This window comes from Aphelocoma coerulescens, chromosome 3, assembly GCF_041296385.1.
Source record: "Aphelocoma coerulescens isolate FSJ_1873_10779 chromosome 3, UR_Acoe_1.0, whole genome shotgun sequence".
In the NCBI taxonomy this organism is placed as follows: domain Eukaryota; kingdom Metazoa; phylum Chordata; class Aves; order Passeriformes; family Corvidae; genus Aphelocoma; species Aphelocoma coerulescens.
Genome location: NC_091016.1, coordinates 68,812,985 through 68,830,034, shown reverse-complemented (window position 1 = coordinate 68,830,034; position 17,050 = coordinate 68,812,985). Strand labels below are relative to the sequence as shown.

The 17,050-nt window shown below is 44.1% G+C and overlaps 1 pseudogene; it reads right to left on the bottom strand.

Moving 5' to 3' along the window:
- Positions 1-6,667: 6,667 nt before the first annotated feature.
- Positions 6,668-17,009, bottom strand: LOC138108298 (pantetheinase-like; annotated as a pseudogene).
- Between the last annotated feature and the right edge of the window lie 41 nt (positions 17,010-17,050).

Below are 17,050 nucleotides of genomic sequence, written 5' to 3'. Positions count from 1 at the left end.
CCACTCAATAACCAAGCTCTGAAGATCTCTGGTCCCCAAAGGCATAGGAAGACCATCATGAATAGGAGCTACAGTTTCTAGATTTTGCCTATTGTAATGTGCTTTCTTATATCCACAGATCACTCCAGCTAAAGCTGCACATGCACAAAAATCACTTCTATCTGGTTGCCCAAGTTTCTTACCTTCTTTGGTTCTGACTCAGCAGTCAGGTAACTAAACGGGTTTTTGCTGCACTGCCCTCAAAGAAGTGTTCATTGTTATCAGTGGCCTGGTCTTTATACAGTGAGTTGGTATGTGGGTAATGGGTGGACTTGCATAGGATTGCTTTCTGTACGCTTGACTCACTTCTCACAATAACATATTTCACAATAAGTGTTATGTAATCTCTGTAGCAAAAAGAATTTAGTGTCATTATGGCTTCTGCCAGTGTTCTGTAGGAACACACTCAACATACAACTTAACCAAACCACAATGGCCTTGAACCAAATCCTGGATTCAAGATACTCACCAGATTCAGGGTTGGGATCCTACAGTACCTGCACACACATTCCATTATCCAGAAGACCGGCATCAGCAGTGAACAAAGCCGAAGAAGCCGCCTCTCAGCTCTGAGACTGGCCACACACTCCTGCTGAATCCTTTCTGCAAGATGAGACCTTCCTGGGTGACATAACTTCCCTTAAATCCAGATTCTTTCCCCGGGTGCCCTGAGAACAAGTACAGTGTCTGCACTGAGTTTGTACCCATGGGAAGAGGACCACACTGGATAATCCCTTGCTGGACTGGGATCACTCTGTGGTCACCCAGTAACTGACTCCAGCAGTGAACAAGGTTTTAAGACAGTGTGGCTTTAGAAGCAATAATGCTGAGCTTCATTGAGTCAGAGAACATTGCCTGGAGCTTTTGATGAACATGTCATTAGGTGAGACATGACACTATGTTATGTCACATGTGAGTATCTATTTACATATGGAAACAAAAAAGGTCATATGGTGCACAGCAGTGATAATCAGTGCTGGAGTTGGGAGAGTATTTGCACTCCCAGTGTCTCACCAGCTCCAGAACAGAAGTACATGGGATTGAGGACCTTGAGAGCATAAAAAACTTTGATGGGTAAAAATCTGGCTAGACAACACTAAGATGGAAGCATTGATCTACTTGAGGGTAGGAAGGGTCTACAGAGAGACCTGGACAGACTCAACCAAAGGACTAAGGACAGCTGCAGGAGGTTCAAGAAGGTGAAGTGCTGGGTCCTGCACTTGGGTCACAACAACTGGGGGAGGAGTGGCTCAAGAGGTGTTTGAGAGAAAGGGTCTTAGGAGTGCTGGCAGCTGGCTCAGTATGAGGCAGCAGTGTGCCCAGGTGGCCAAGAAGATCAATTGCACCTGGGCCTGTATCAAGAACAGTGTGGCGAGCAGGACTAGGGAAGTGATCATCCACTATACTCAGCACTGGTGAGGCTGCACCTTGAATACTGTGTTCTGTTCTGGGACTCTCACTTTAACAAGGGCATTGAGGTGCTGGAGCCTGTCCAGAGAAGATCAACAAGGCTTGTGAAAGGTCTAGAAAACATGTATTATGAGGAACAGCTGAGGGAGCTGGGTTTGTTTATTCTGGAGAAGAGGACACTCAGGGGGGACCTCATCACTCTCTACAATTCCTTGAGAGGAGTTTGCACTAAGGTGAGGGCTGGTTTCTCCTGCTGTGCCGGCAGTGAGAGGACCAGAGGGAATGGCCTTAAACTGGGACAGAGGAGATTCAGATTAAATATCAGAAAATTTTTTCACTGTTCAGGTGGTCAGGCATTGGAATAGGTTGTTGTCCTGGGGTGATGTTATGAAGCCGCTTTATTCCTTAACCGCCCGCTCAATGCCCAAGGACGCTGTGCCTTTGGGAAGGACCCGGGGGCGGAGCCACGGGACCGAGTGTGGGGCGGTTTAACAGCTCAGCCCAAGGGCTCGGGGATCTGGGGCTGGGCAGGGCTGGGGAGGGAGTGCTGTGTTGATCTTTGGGTTTCCTTTGTGTTCCAGCTAGATGGGAAAAGGTTCTGTTGGTTTTTTTCTTGTTCTTTTTTCCCTTCCCTTCCCCTTGCCTCACTGCCTCCCTTCCCTCCTCGCCAGTCCAGGGAGCCTGCGGGTGGCCCCGGTGGGCCTGTGGGGTGGCCCCAGCTGGTCCGAGCCCGTGTGTCTGTTCCTCTCCGGGAATTTGTTGTATTTTGAGGTTTTTTAAATCCCATTCTACCCTGCTTTGTTTGTGTGTTAATAAACAGTTTGGTTTCTTTTTCCCACTTTCGCTTCTTGTGACCCATTTGTCTCATTGATGGAGGAAAACGGGAGGCCCTTTTCCTTTCAGAGGAGACACTCACTCTGGAGTGTTTCCTCCTGAAGTTTTGTCTCAAAACCCAAGACAGTTGTGCAGGGAGGTGGTGGGGCCCCAGAGATGTTTAAGAGGGGTCTAGATCTGGCACTGTGTGATGGCTTAGTGGTTTAGGGGTTACAGTGGCAATGCCAAGTTTACAGTTGGACTGGATGATCTCAAAGGGCTCTTCCAACCCAGAAGATTCTATGATTCTATGGTGAGACCAGGAATGGTAGCACTGTGGGGAGAAGGAAGGAGAAATTAGACTCACAGAGGTCTCTGACCACTCTTAAGGACGCAGTCACAGAACACGCACATATTTATACCCTGATGTGCTGAAAGGAGGTCACTATGGTCCAGCAGCAGGAACATAGGTCACTGGGGAGAAGACGAAGCAAAAATGTGAACAGTGCTGTCTCACCAGGACTAGCTGGTCTGAAATAGAATTCTAAACCCCCTAATCCCTACAACAAATTCATCTGCAGGGCAGCACCACCCAGCATGAACAGGAAGGAGCGAAGGGCAAGGCTTATTTCACATATATTGGTGTTACGTAACTAGAAAGAAAAGAGAAGATGGGAGGGAGGAGCTGCTATGAGATACCAAGTCATTCAGTGGCTTGTTTACTGGTTGCAGTAACAATTCCATCACTGAATAGCAACCAGTGCAGTCAGGAGGTGTCATCAAGCTGTTTTTCAGAAGTGACAACCAGAACAATTTGAGGTTTCAATTCCAAGTTTTGTTTCAACAGAGGTTTTATATGAATAATGATTCAAATCATGTTCTCATCAAAAAGTGGTGGCACATTTTGTTTCAGGAGGGCTCTTTGACTGGAGTCATCATTCAACTTCCATGATACTTCCATGATGTGTTGCCATTTCCTATATGCACCAATGGCATAAAGGATATAAAACCAAAGCAACACAAATAGGGAAAAAAAGGTCTAATTGTGGTAAAAGAGCAGACTGGCATAGGTCAGCACAAGTCATATTCCAGAGATAAAGAAATATTGAGCATGTGTATAGACCTGCCACACATCACATCTTTCACTGTTTTATTTACTGGTCCCATAATAATCTGCAATGAAAAAATATGCAATGCTGTTTTAATAGGAATGTATACTCTGGACTGCAATTCAGGTTTTCTGAGGGTAGAAAAATGAAAATCCAGAAAACAGAAAAACAACTGCTGTTTTGAATTAATAAAATATTAGTAATCTTATGATATAGAAATAGATTCTTCTCAACAAATGGTAGTAACAAAATAATATTGCTGCATTATTACAAAACCAAACACATTGATGAGTTTTTGCATCTAGAAATGAGAAACATAATTGGGATTGGTGTTGTAGACGATGCTGTATCTCATTTGGACATAAGATTAACAGTGTAGAGCTTCAATTATGAAAATATCATGGGGAAGTATGTTGGTTGTGGGTCGTGTTTCAGATGATCCCTTTCATACCACTGTCCAAAAAGCATCACAGTAATGACTAATTCCGTAGGGTTTTTCTTACTAGTCAAGCATCCATCATTCAGGACCTAATTGAAAAAGGTAAAACAAGGATTTTATTAGAGAAGTACCCATAAGAACACACTAAGAGCTCAGAAAAATTAAGAAAACAGGAAGAAGGTACGTCAGATCATATCTTTTACTTAAACTAGTGATTTCATTAAAATAATTTAATAGGTCTGATTAATCACTATCAGCAAGTTCACTTTGGCTACTTTGAGACAGTTTACTCCACTACTATCCTGCAGAGGACCTAGCATGACAGAGCTCAAGGGTGTCTTAAAAAACTTCTTTATTTTAGTATTTTCATATTCCTCAATTCCTGTGCTAGGTGTCAGTATGTGCAGCTTGCTTCTGAGTTTCTTTAGACCAAAGAAATTGCATTAGCATCTCACTGTACCTAGATGTCATACACTCAACACCCCAGCAACAGAACTGTCCCTTGAGTTAATCCCAGTGTCTCTCCCAGTCATTTCTGTTTAGCTGTGCATCACTTTCCAACAGCCTTCCACCAGAAAATATTAATCTGGACAGAATTTTTCCTCTGAAATAAGGCATGGAAGTACCTCATTGCCTGGCTCTCGCAAGCCTGAAGCACAAGAGCAGGCTATTTCACCAGGTGCAGTAGCATGCCTGCTCCTCTGCACACCTTTCCTGTCGCCAGGAACATGCTCTGTATTGAGAGGCCTTCCCTTTTAATCTTCAACTCTTTTCAAATCCATTTCTGGCTGAGACATTTTCCATTTTTTGACTTCCTTGTATTTGCAGTATTCTCATTTGGAAAAGGCTATCTGAGCAGCGGAAGCAGAACAGGCTGGCTGCTTTCAGCTACAGCAGACTGTCACTGGAGAGCTGATTCAGAAAAGACAGACCTGCAGATGAATGCAGATACCACAGTGGTCTCTCACAGAGTACTGCTGACTGAGACTTTCAACCACTCGGAACATTGATTTCTACCAGTGGTGATGTTCACCCCGAGGTACTTCTCCACACACATTACTAGATACAGCATGCTCAGTCAGTACAATGAATACAAGCCTTTTAAAGGCTGCACTAGAGATTTCAGTGACACTTGAACTAATGGAGCTTTGAAGCATTCCTCCCTCCCTGCCTAACTTTTTTTACCAAATCAAACATAGGTTGAATCACATCAACCACAATCAGTGGTTAATATCGACGTGCAGGAAAAGTAGCAAATGCTGCCTGGTTTAGCACTGGTGAGGACACCAGCCAGAAAGGTGACTGCCCTGCCAGGGCTGAGCAGAAATAGTTACAAATGCAGTTCCAGGGGAATGCCCCACAAAATCCGAGTCCCACTGCTGGGACAAGGCGCAGGGGAGTTGTCCCTCTTTGCCTCTGTACCAGCAAGCACCGCTGCCTCCTTCCTGCAGAGCTGGGAGCTCGCCCAGGAACAAGGAACTGACACCAGTTCACCAAACAAATCCACTGAACAAAAGGAAGAAAACTGCACTGGTCCGGGTTATACGTGCCTGTGCACAATGTAAGGGCAAACTTATCTAGAGCTCCGCCTGCTTTCCACCCCTCTCTCCTCCCACTCCACTCTTCCCACGCCTGTACTGCCCCTGCCCCCATCCCTGCTACTGCCCGAAGGTGGGGGTTACCTGAGCGCTTACTCTGTGAAACAGGATGCGATTTGCTGCTAAATGAGCTCAGCTGCAGAGGGTCTCTGTCGTCAGAGTTGGGTCCTGCTTCTTTTCTTGTGCTTAGGGAGAGCGTGAGGAAGACCGGTGCGCATTCCAAGGGTTAAGCCTGCCCTGGAGAAGGCTGTGTGAAAGGTCACTCCGGCAGCCACGCAATCACTGCCGAGCACTGAGCGCATGCGAGCAGGAGTCGGGAAGTCAGAAGGCGCTCACTTCTGGCAACAGCGCTTCCTTGTGTGACTTAAGCCGTAACAGGACACCTTTTCTAGGGCGCAGATATAAATTTAAAGATACGGTGCTTTTCCTGCCCAAACTGTAGAAGGTTTCCCAGTACTTCTACTATGTGAATTGCAGAGGGTTTCCGTTTGATACTTCTACTTTGTATTTCAAACATTCCCTTTCTTAAAAAACAGAAAGAGATGGATTTTGCCTCCTACAAGTCTTTATTTTTTTTCTGATTTTTTTGGTCAGATTAAATGCAAACAGTGTTTGTAATTCAAAACAAACCTGCAGATCAAACAACAGAATTAGGCACGGATAGAAATCTCAGCTGGGACACACAATGTAATCCAGTCCACTTGCCTAAGAAGTACAGTCTGCCCTGCCCACATCCGCACACGTGCCAGCGTGTCCCACCTGTTCCAGCTGTTTCCAGCTGTTCCCTCGCCTCACCCAACACCTGCCGGCACAGTCCCAACCCTCCCTCGCACTGCTATGAGCAACCATTCAATGGGAAGACAGACATGCTCCTGAAAAATTCCCTGTTTTGAGCATTTTTGATACAAACAGTTATCAACAATTCTGCGCTAGGGAAATTTTCCACACCCTAAAAATGTGACCAGAAAGATTTAAGTAGACTCCTCCAGCTGTGAGTTAGGCCAGGGTGTGGTAACACCCTGCTACAGTGTGCTGAGCTGAAGGACTATTTCTTGAAGGAACATGTTTTTGAGGCTTGTTTTCTTTTCCAAAGGAAATAAGAATCCTCAAAGGTTCTGTTAATCTCCTGTTTACAAAAGTGTGTGTTCAGAAGTGGGGTGGGAACAGTGTTGTGGAAATGGCTTCTAATATTCCACCAAACATTTCAAATAATTAAAGGCTGGTTTTTACTGGGGCACAATCCACTGAATTCACAGCACTAAAGTCAGAGGAATTTATTTTCTATGGTTCCCAGTATTAAGGCCAAGCTTATGCTGACCAAAGCTATCATATAAAAACACATACACAAGAGTCCAGTGGAATATTTCTTTTTGCTGCAGAATCAAGTCAATAAATCAATGTGCAGTGACTATGCTGTTAGATAAGGCAACTTGAGAAATAGAATGCCATTATAATATGAACATTAGTATTAATTACCATTGTTAGTAATAATTACCATTATTTGAGGTTAATTAGCATTACAGAAACAAGCAGATGAAGTCTTAAAGAATCTGCAGTGAAATCATGATGAAGCTTGATGTGTGTGTGGAGGGTCCTTTTCATACCACCTCCCAAAGAGTGTTACACTCAAAACTGGCTTTGATGTAGTAGCCCGACTTCTCAGACGTCCATCAGTTAGCACCTGGTTATGAAAAAGGAAAATAAGCAGGAGCATCATCACAGCAGCACTACTGCATGGCAAACACAAAATCCTATCTTCATTAACGTTGATCTAGTTGAGAGAGCTCCAGTCTCAATTGGAGCTAGCAGGACACCTGAGAAGAACTACATTTCTGTGCTGAGGGAGATCTTGTTCTAGAGGATTTGGGGGAAGAGGGAAGAAGAGAATTGCCAAGGTGGACTTACTGTATGAATACAAGCAGGAAAATCAGGCAGAAATAAAGCTGCCTTGAACTCAAGGCAGAGGACAGAGGACACTGATAACAACTAAGTTGCTCCTGTGTCTTGTAGTGGCTTTCTGACCACTGATGTCTGACAAATCACAAGGGTGTCCCATTACCTCGAACTCCCCGGGGGCCAGCTGCACCCCGCTGTACAGCACTTCTGGGAAGACGTAGCTGGTGCCAAATGTGCCACTGAGGGAGAACATCTCAAACTTGGTCTGAGCCGTCTCCACGGGCTGCCCACACGTGCTCAGGTTTGTGCTCAGGCACTTGAGCAGCGTGCAGATCTGCGGGGAGGAGGAGACAACAATGTATTTAGCAAGAAACACTGGTAGGAAAGCCTTGTGTTATCAAAGCTAATGTGTGTCAGAGCAGGTGAGAGTCACAGGATCTTTTTCGTAATCCTCAGGCAACTTCTTTTCAGTTGTAGCTTATTTTTTCAGCCTTTGATCTGATTGGGGGTATCCCAGACCTGCATTGCCTTAGTTTTATTATTTTATAAATACATTGTCTCTGATATAAGTGCAGCCAGAGCACCTTATTTCCTCTCTGAAGCCCAATCCTGTCTCTTCCACTAATTCTTCCAATTGCCAGTTACCGTATTTGAAGGTTTCTTTCCCACATGTCTTAGTAAGATGCGTTTGTGAATGGAAATTTTAGGCAAATGAAACAAAATCCTCCACAAGTACAAGTGTACACCCAGGCCCTCTTACTGATATTTGTACATGTTGCTAATGACACTTCATTAGATGGCCTCTTAGTTCATGGGAAGTCTGAATTAGATGTTCTGTGTCCAAATCCTAGTTCATATAGGCTAAGGAGATGAAGTTAGCATCTTTTGTTACAGTTTTGTGTTAGTAGTTGCAGTCCACAGAGCAAAGTAGGAATCAAAATGCTGTTTCCCTTTTGTCCTGAGAGTTAATTATCCAGCTGATAAATGTTTATGGTCTTCATGAGAAAATATGAAATAGGGCTAGCACTCCTTTGTTTCAGGAGTGATTTGAAGGATGTTGGCTGGTTTTGCTGATAGGTGACGGAGTTTTTTAGTTGTCTGGTATTGGGGGATAGAAGCATATTTGCAAAAAATCAAAAGTATTATTCATCAGCAAATACAGTTTTGTGTTGAAATGCAAATAAGCAGAGAAATAAGGAATATATTCTGAGGAAATGAAAAAATACTGAGGGAAAAAGGAAGAGTAGAAATTCCTGTATTCTCTAGAACTTTCAATACTGGCAGAGACTATCTGGCAACTTCCACAACCGCTGAAATAAATTTTACAACTAAGCTCACCAAGAACTGAATTTATTCAAGCTACCTTCCTAAAAGCATTAGATGAGCTGTTTGCTGGATAACACCTTGTCTCATATCCTGGAGTCTGAACCAGCTGATACACAAAGGCCATGCTGACAGACAGAAGTAACTAAAAAAAAGTATAATCTGCTGGCACAATAACTTAATTATGAAGGCAAAGGATGTTTTCAAATATGGCTTTAAGCAAATACAACCAGGATGTAACTCACTGTCTTCCCAAATATTTGATTAAAAGAGAGGAAGAGAGGATATTTCCACTAAAAGCCATAAGCCATTTAAGTAAGCTTCATTGCTATGATTTGGATAATGACAAAAAATTAACATCTCTGTGACTCTAACTTATCAGAGCATCTCGTAAAGATAGCTATGATCAACTGATTTTTAACAGTAACTCTTTGATGAAGATGCAGTGAGACCCCATCTGGAGTACTGTGCCCAGACTCCTCAGTACAAGAAAGACAAGGAGCTACTGGAGAGTGTCCAGCAGAGGCCACAAAGATGATGAAGAGTCTGGAGCATCTCTCTTATGAGGAGAGACTGCAGTAACTGGGCCTGTTAAGTCTAGAGAAGACTGAGAGGGGACCTCATCAATACATACAAATATCTCAAAGGTGTGTGCCAAGAGGATGGTGCCAGACTCTTTTCAGTGGTGCCCAGCAACAGGGTGAGGAGCAATGGCCATAAAAACATAAGAAGTTTCACCTCAACATGAGGAAGAACTTTTTTACATTTAGGGTGGCAGAGCACTGGAACAGGCTGCTCAGCGAGGTCTTGGATCCTCCCTCTCCGGAGACACTCAAAACCCACGCAGATGTGTTTCTATGTAATCTGCTCTAGGTGATCTTGCCCTGGCAGGGGGATTGGACTATGTGATCTTCAGATGTCCCTTTCAACCCTAACTATTCTCTGATTCTGTGATACAGAGGAGATTCAGAACATCTACTGCAGATATTCACAGAAGAGAACTTAAATTTAGCCGATATTGCACACCCCCAAAAATAGTGAGTGCACTCTGGACATTTAAAAGACATTCAGAGACCTCTCCACTGCATTTGTTGGATTTGAAGGTAAATAGGCTTGGAAGTTTTAGCAGCTTCTTTCCATTACTAACAAACAGGGCACTAGGACTCCAGTGTAGAAGAGGGTCATTGTCTTCTCTTTTTCCATCACAGAGCTGAAGGTTTCTCCCTGTAAATAAGCTTCCTAAAGTAAGTAACCCCCTCCAAAGAATTACCTGCAGATAGTACTGTCCTTCAACAACATGAAGGCCATCAAAAGCACCCAGCACATAAACTTCATCATCTCTTTTCTCTGCTATCTTGTAGCTCAAGTGACAGCAGAGGTCTTTTTGGCAGAGAGTGAGATTCCCCCCAGGCTTAGTGAGCTCAGTGAAAGTAAAGGGGTCTTCAAAGATGATTCCTGTGAATTCATGGTCATTCTCTGAGAATCTTTCAACACTCAAAGCATATGAGTTCCAGCTGACAGCAGGCGGGGAGGCAGGAGAAAGACGAGGGTGTGCATCCAGTTGGGCAATGAGCAGGTGACCATCTTCAGTTTTCATGTTGTAGGAGTATGCTCTGGCTCCAGCTGGTGCATAAATGCCACTCCCTGAGGAGAGCGCAATAGTCAGTCCAGGAAGAATTAAAAAAAACATGTTGTCCTTCTAAGTGGCTCTACTGATAGCTTATCCACTATTCTACACAGATGACAGTAATTTTAGTCTCATCAAAGGTGACTATTAGCAACTTAGTACACAGAGCTCATGTTTTGGCAAAGAATAGCATTTATTCCCTTAGATGAGGTCTGCTCAGTATAGCCAAAGGCAGAGAATGTTTGGTCATTTTTGTTATGTTATGATTATATTTGTGGCCTCCTCAGTTTTCTTTTCTCCTGTATGCAATAGAGGTGATAATTCCTTTTTTCTTGGCTGATTGATGTGAAAGGACCATCTACTGATTGAGATGATCCAAAACACAACACAGGCAAATATCACAGGCCTGTCCTGGTGAACAGAAGGAGAGAGCAATTGTCCAGGCCGCTTTACACTGGCTGAGAACTCCTCCCCACATGGGTGATTCACATCTGAGCAGTACCAAGCAACAGAGGGAAATCAAAGGTCTGTCATACCCATCACTGCAGAAGCCTGGCAGGCATTTCAAATGAGAAGTCCCAAGACAGTGCTGTGGTTGCACATCTCAGTGAAGATACTGCTCTAACTGAAATATACTATTCTGTAAGCTGAGTCTAAAAAATCAATGCTACATTCTAAAATGAAGATGTGGACTTCTTAGCAGCGTTACTACAACAGGCCTGAACATGTGTTTTTAATGGTTTTCCATAACAGTGTTAACTATAGCTATACAAATAGGTCTTTCATCTGGCCAGAATAAATCCAACCCTGTATATGGTTTATGAGTATGTTTACAGTTTGGCATTCACTCATAGACTTAGAAGTGGAGAGAAAAAGATCCTTAAAAGCCTCAAAAATTTCTCTTCAGGTATAAGGGCAGTAACCTACTACTTGTTTAGAGCCATTAAAAGAAAGGATAATCCTAAGAAGCTAGGGCAAAGAAAACAGTACAAGTTTTGCTATGTCTTGTATGAATCCAATAGGTATGAGATCCATCAGGTTTAAAATTTGGTGACTAGACTCTTCACCTTCCAGATAAATACATTATATTCCTCTGCAAAATCACTTTGTAGAACAGGAAATAAGAGATTCATGGTTATAAAGATTTCTCGACAGAATGAAAATTAAATTACCTGTCATTGCCAAGCTGGTGTTGTGAGTATTGGCAGCTAAGACATTGACACGCATGCCCATAGCCCAGGCAGAGTGAAACTCAACTGCAGTCAGAAAGGGCAGGACATTCATCCATGCTGTTGGGAAGAGCACAGTGTCCACCTGCATCTTGCTCACCAGGACCACGGCAGGCTCATAGAAAAGGATGTCAAAGCAAGTGAAAATGCCAAACTTCCCAAAAGGAGTCTCAAAGGTGACAGCTTCTGGTTCTTTTGGGTAATTAAACTGACTTTCTCCCATAAAAAGATTATACTGTAGGGGAAGGAAAATAGAGAAACCAGTTAGAGGCACTTACTAACCATATGTCTTGGAGTCATTCTCTAAAGCTGTTCAGAATGACTAGAGAAAATTTTTGACCTGTGTTGGAAGCCCTCACAGGCAGGAGATCAGGCTAAAATTGTATGATCATAGTACCCAAAATACGGAACACATATTACATATTGCCCTGGCATCCAGTTAGGAAAGCAGCCAGCTGCCTTCAGGTCTGTTGGTGTCATCTGCGTAAGAATAATCTCTCCACTCCCCCCACCCAGTTTATACTTCTGGTGACCCAAATGCAACTAGAAGAGAAATAGTAATGTAAGAGAAGCATGGGGGATCTGGTGCCAAGAGACAAAGTTGGTGACCTTGGTGTGGAGATGCCCAGAAGCACTGGAAGTGCAGAGCACCAGCATGAAGCACAAGGCAGTACTGGGGACACTGCAGAGTAGAAAACAAAGGCTGTGCTGATGGGGAAAAGGCAGATGATCTCAGCCAGCAGAAAAACTGAAGTTTGTGACATTCTCCATTCTCAGCTTTCCAACATTTTCCTTCTTCCTTCACATACATGTTTACTAAGAGTCCTTTATCCATGTCCAGATGGTTTGGAAGTAAACATGGACACCAAGCCAGAAAAGAAGTTCAAGTTTACTTAACTGGTAATTCAGCACCTGGGCCATGGCAGGCTGGGGGACAGACTTGTATTATCAGTGTTTCATTCACCCAGTTTGCTCACAAATAGCTATCTTGGCATCGTCTCTGAACAACCAGATGAAATGCTGGGCCCAAAGTGCATTAAATAAACTGTCTTCACTCTAGCCACATTGGCATGTTATCTGGCACACGATTCATAAACAGCTTTGATGGAACTTGCAGGTAGACACTTAATACTGAAAGAAGAACTGTCACTGGGTGCAAATGTTTCAATGTCTTTACCTCTTTTTACACCTATCTTAGGTCCATCGTTTTGTCCAAATAATTCCCATTGTGCAAAAACTGTGCCAAAACAGCATAAAGAAAAAAAGGTCCTGCCTCTCTGAAATCAGGCTACTCATCTATGATGAAATACAGATGAACATTTTGAAACCCTGGAACACGAAGTGGTAGCCTGGTAAAAAGCTGGCACTGAAAACTGAAGCTGCTCAAGCAGCAGAATTTCCAGCAGTAGTGAGTTAATGAACTGAGGAACTCAATCAAAACCATATGCCCCTAAATTGCACCAGAGCAATCATTTTTCATTCCAGTCTGTTCTGAGCAACATGACAGCAAACACAAATTTGGCATCAATGTTTCATAGCAAGAGAGATATTCTTTTAAATTATAAAGAGAAGCAAAACTCTGGCAGGGGACAATGACTGGCATCTAATTCTCTTCCCAAATTGACACATTTTGGAAGTAGTGGGAAATTAGTTCCTGTCTCTCCAAGGCCACTTTACCTTGTGGTAACGAGCCACCAGTTTCCCCTGTGGGTCAAAGACAACATCTGTATTGTAGTGGTAGCGACCATCACTGGGGCATTTGGGATCACTGGAGTTACAGGGCTTCTTGTCCCCCATATTCGCAACCACATAGATGGAGTTATTTCTGGCCATGCAGCTGAGTCGTTCCTGCACTGGTGCTGGACCAAATCTAATGATTTTAGGGAAGGAGAAAAAAAAATTAACAAAATTTGTGCTGTCAGTAGTGTCCATCTCCGGCGTGCCTGAGGTCACACCAGCAGCACCTCCAACCCCGCAGCCACGGCAGGGTAGGCAGATAGACAGAATTGCTGCAGTGCTTCCTCAGATTGGTTCCTGCACCCTGGGGTAGGTCCTGGAGACCTTCCATTGGCCTCTGCAGGGACATGCCTGACAGTCCCCTCCAGCACCTGGAACATGCTCTGCAGTAAACAGATAAACCTCATGCTGGGCAAGGGCAGGAGAGAGATCTCTGGGCAGAGGAAGACACTAGCTTGGTGTCACACAAGCGAATATTTTAGCATCAGGCATACTGACACCTGAGGACTGCAGCTCTGGGCCCTTAGCACGCTAAGCAGAGTTGAGCTGTGGAATAGTGCAGATGCTATGGTCACGGCAATTCAGCAATTCATCTCCTCCCATGGACAGGAGCACACAGACCTGTAACCATGACATGAAGAGCAGTGGGCTATTAATTTCAAGATATGTCAGGGTCTATGTGTCAGAAACTGGCAGCACCTCTGAAGCATCCATACCAGGCCATAAAGGGAGCAGCCATCCCCCTCTGTAGTGTTGCAATGCCCATGGCTTTGCAAGGTGTGCGTGGGCCGCACAAGGAGCACCACCATGCAAGATACACATACAGCACCAAGGAATAAGGCATGCCAGACACCGATGGCAAGTGTTATAGTCCCAAAAGCCACTAATGAAACCCCTGATTTGGAGCAAAGGAGGCATGCAGATCACCTCTGCAAAACCTGTGTGATGCACTAGAATAAAGACCTGCTTAGACACACTGCCACCCCACACTCCACCTTCAGTGAAAGATGGTATATTTTAGCTACTTATAGCTCAGAAAAAGGTTGCACATCCTGCGCTACTCCCCATTGTGACTCTTCTTCTTGGAAGCACTGAGTTATTATATCCTCACAGATACAATAACATGCTCTAAGCTCCTCCTCCTCAAGCAGGTACGGAAAGCTGTGGTGGAAAGGGCAGACCACGGCTGTAATTCCATGGCTGAACAGTTATTACTTGCTGTAGAAGTCTAAAGTCCAGTGCTCAGCTATAGGTTGGTTTGTCACTGCTGGCATATGCTGCTTGAAAGACAGATCATGTTCTACAGCATAGAGACTCTAGCAGTTCAGACTTTATCTTGCCTTAATTGTGGAAAACCAAGATTAAAAGTTTCTGTGTTGTTATCATTTAGAAGTTTGGACTTTAACTACTGACCTCATCACCTCTTATTATCTGCTCAGAAACTAGTTCTTGGCTGCCCACAAAAATGGTCTGTATGCTTTTGTTTCAACATGTCATTTGTAAAGGACAAACAAACCAAAAAACCAAAGAAATACTAGTGTTAATAATTTACGGTCAGTTCTATTCAAAATAGTGTGGAAAAACCAAAAGCAGAATGAGAAGCAGGATATTCTGGCATTGAAAAAAGACATTTACTCAACTTTTAGTAACCCAAGTTCTGTATGTTGTTTGAATTTCTCCTTAAAGTGTCTAATTAAAAAAAAAAATCCTTAATGTTTCCCTCATCAATTAGTCATGGACATGCTATATATTTAACCATGTAACTACCTTCATACTCAATTTTAATTAAAACTTACGTCAGAGGCATTAGCAGTTCTCAGTCATTTAGTGTGAGCTGCTCAAGACTCCAGGAGATAACAGTTTGAAATCACATAAAGCACTGCAGAAGGAATCACCTTGAGGGGTCAGTGCAGGGAATCCAATTCACCACCGGATCAGGGATATCCTCCAGGTAAGGGTAGATGGATTCTCTTGTGAATCGCCAGCCATAGATGCCATCTTCAGGAGTCACAATGATGTGGGCACCCTGTCACAACAGGCTCCGTTAAAAGGGCACAGACAACCAGGAGGGTCAGCAGGAGCAGAAAAACACGGATGGACAACCCTCACGGCACCCCCATACCTTCTGGGCAGCTTCCTTGATGGCCCTTTCCAAGACATCCATGTTTTTGTTCATCAGGGCCAAAGCATCGTCGGGGGAAATGGGCTCCGCGGTGGGATCAGGCAGGATGACGGCGTGCTCGTAGACGGCTGCGATGAAGGTGTCGGAGGCAAGGGCCTGAAGGGCTGTGAGTGCAAGCACCACAGCAGGCAGGAGAGCCTGGGAAGGGAGCATGGCTGGAACCTCCCAGCTCCTGCAGTGCTCTGGACAAACAGTGCAAAAGGAATATGCACAGAAAAGAGAAAGGGGACAAAGTTTACTTTGAGAGAGGGAGGAATGAACTGCAGGTCTGTTAAAGCACTGCATTGGAACCAAGTGTGACATATAGGAAAGTATTGCAGTACACAGTAAATAATTTAATAGGTCTGATTAATCACTATGAGCAAGTTCACTTTGGCCGCTTTGAGACAGTTTACTCCACTGCTATCCTGCAGAGGACCTAGCATGACAGAGCTCAAGGGTGTCTTAAAAAACTTCTTTATTTTAGTATCTTCATATTCCTCAATTCCTGTGCTAGGTGTCAGTATGTGCAGCTTGCTTCTGAGTTTCTTTAGACCAAAGAAATTGCATTAGCATCTCACTGTACCTAGATGTCATACACTCAACACCCCAGCAACAGAACTGTCCCTTGAGTTAATCCCAGTGTCTCTCCCAGTCATTTCTGTTTAGCTGTGCATCACTTTCCAACAGCCTTCCACCAGAAAATATTAATCTGGACAGAATTTTTCCTCTGAAATAAGGCATGGAAGTACCTCATTGCCTGGCTCTCGCTAGCCTGAAGCACAAGAGCAGGCTATTTCACCAGGTGCAGTAGCATGCCTGCTCCTCTGCACACCTTTCCTGTCGCCAGGAACATGCTCTGTATTGAGAGGCCTTCCCTTTTAATCTTCAACTCTTTTCAAATCCATTTCTGGCTGAGACATTTTCCATTTTTTGACTTCCTTGTATTTGCAGTATTCTCATTTGGAAAAGGCTATCTGAGCAGCAGGAAGCAGAACAGGCTGGCTGCTTTCAGCTACAGCAGACTGTCACTGGAGAGCTGATTCAGAAAAGACAGACCTGCAGATGAATGCAGATACCACAGTGGTCTCTCACAGAGTACTGCTGACTGAGACTTTCAACCACTCGGAACATTGATTTCTACCAGTGGTGATGTTCACCCCGAAGTACTTCTCCACACACATTACTAGATACAGCATGCTCAGTCAGTACAATGAATACAAGCCTTTTAAAGGCTGCACTAGAGATTTCAGTGACACTTGAACTAATGGAGCTTTGAAGCATTCCTCCCTCCCTGCCTAACTTTTTTTACCAAATCAAACATAGGTTGAATCACATCAACCACAATCAGTGGTTAATATCGACGTGCAGGAAAAGTAGCAAATGCTGCCTGGTTTAGCACTGGTGAGGACACCAGCCAGAAAGGTGACTGCCTTGCCAGGGATGAGCAGAAATAGTTACAAATGCAGTTCCAGGGGAATGCCCCACAAAATCCGAGTCCCACTGCTGGGACAAGGCGCAGGGGAGTTGTCCCTCTTTGCCTCTGTACCAGCAAGCACCGCTGCCTCCTTCCTGCAGAGCTGGGAGCTCGCCCAGGAACAAGGAACTGACACCAGTTCACCAAACAAATCCACTGAACGAACTGAAGAAAACTGCACTGGTCCGGGTT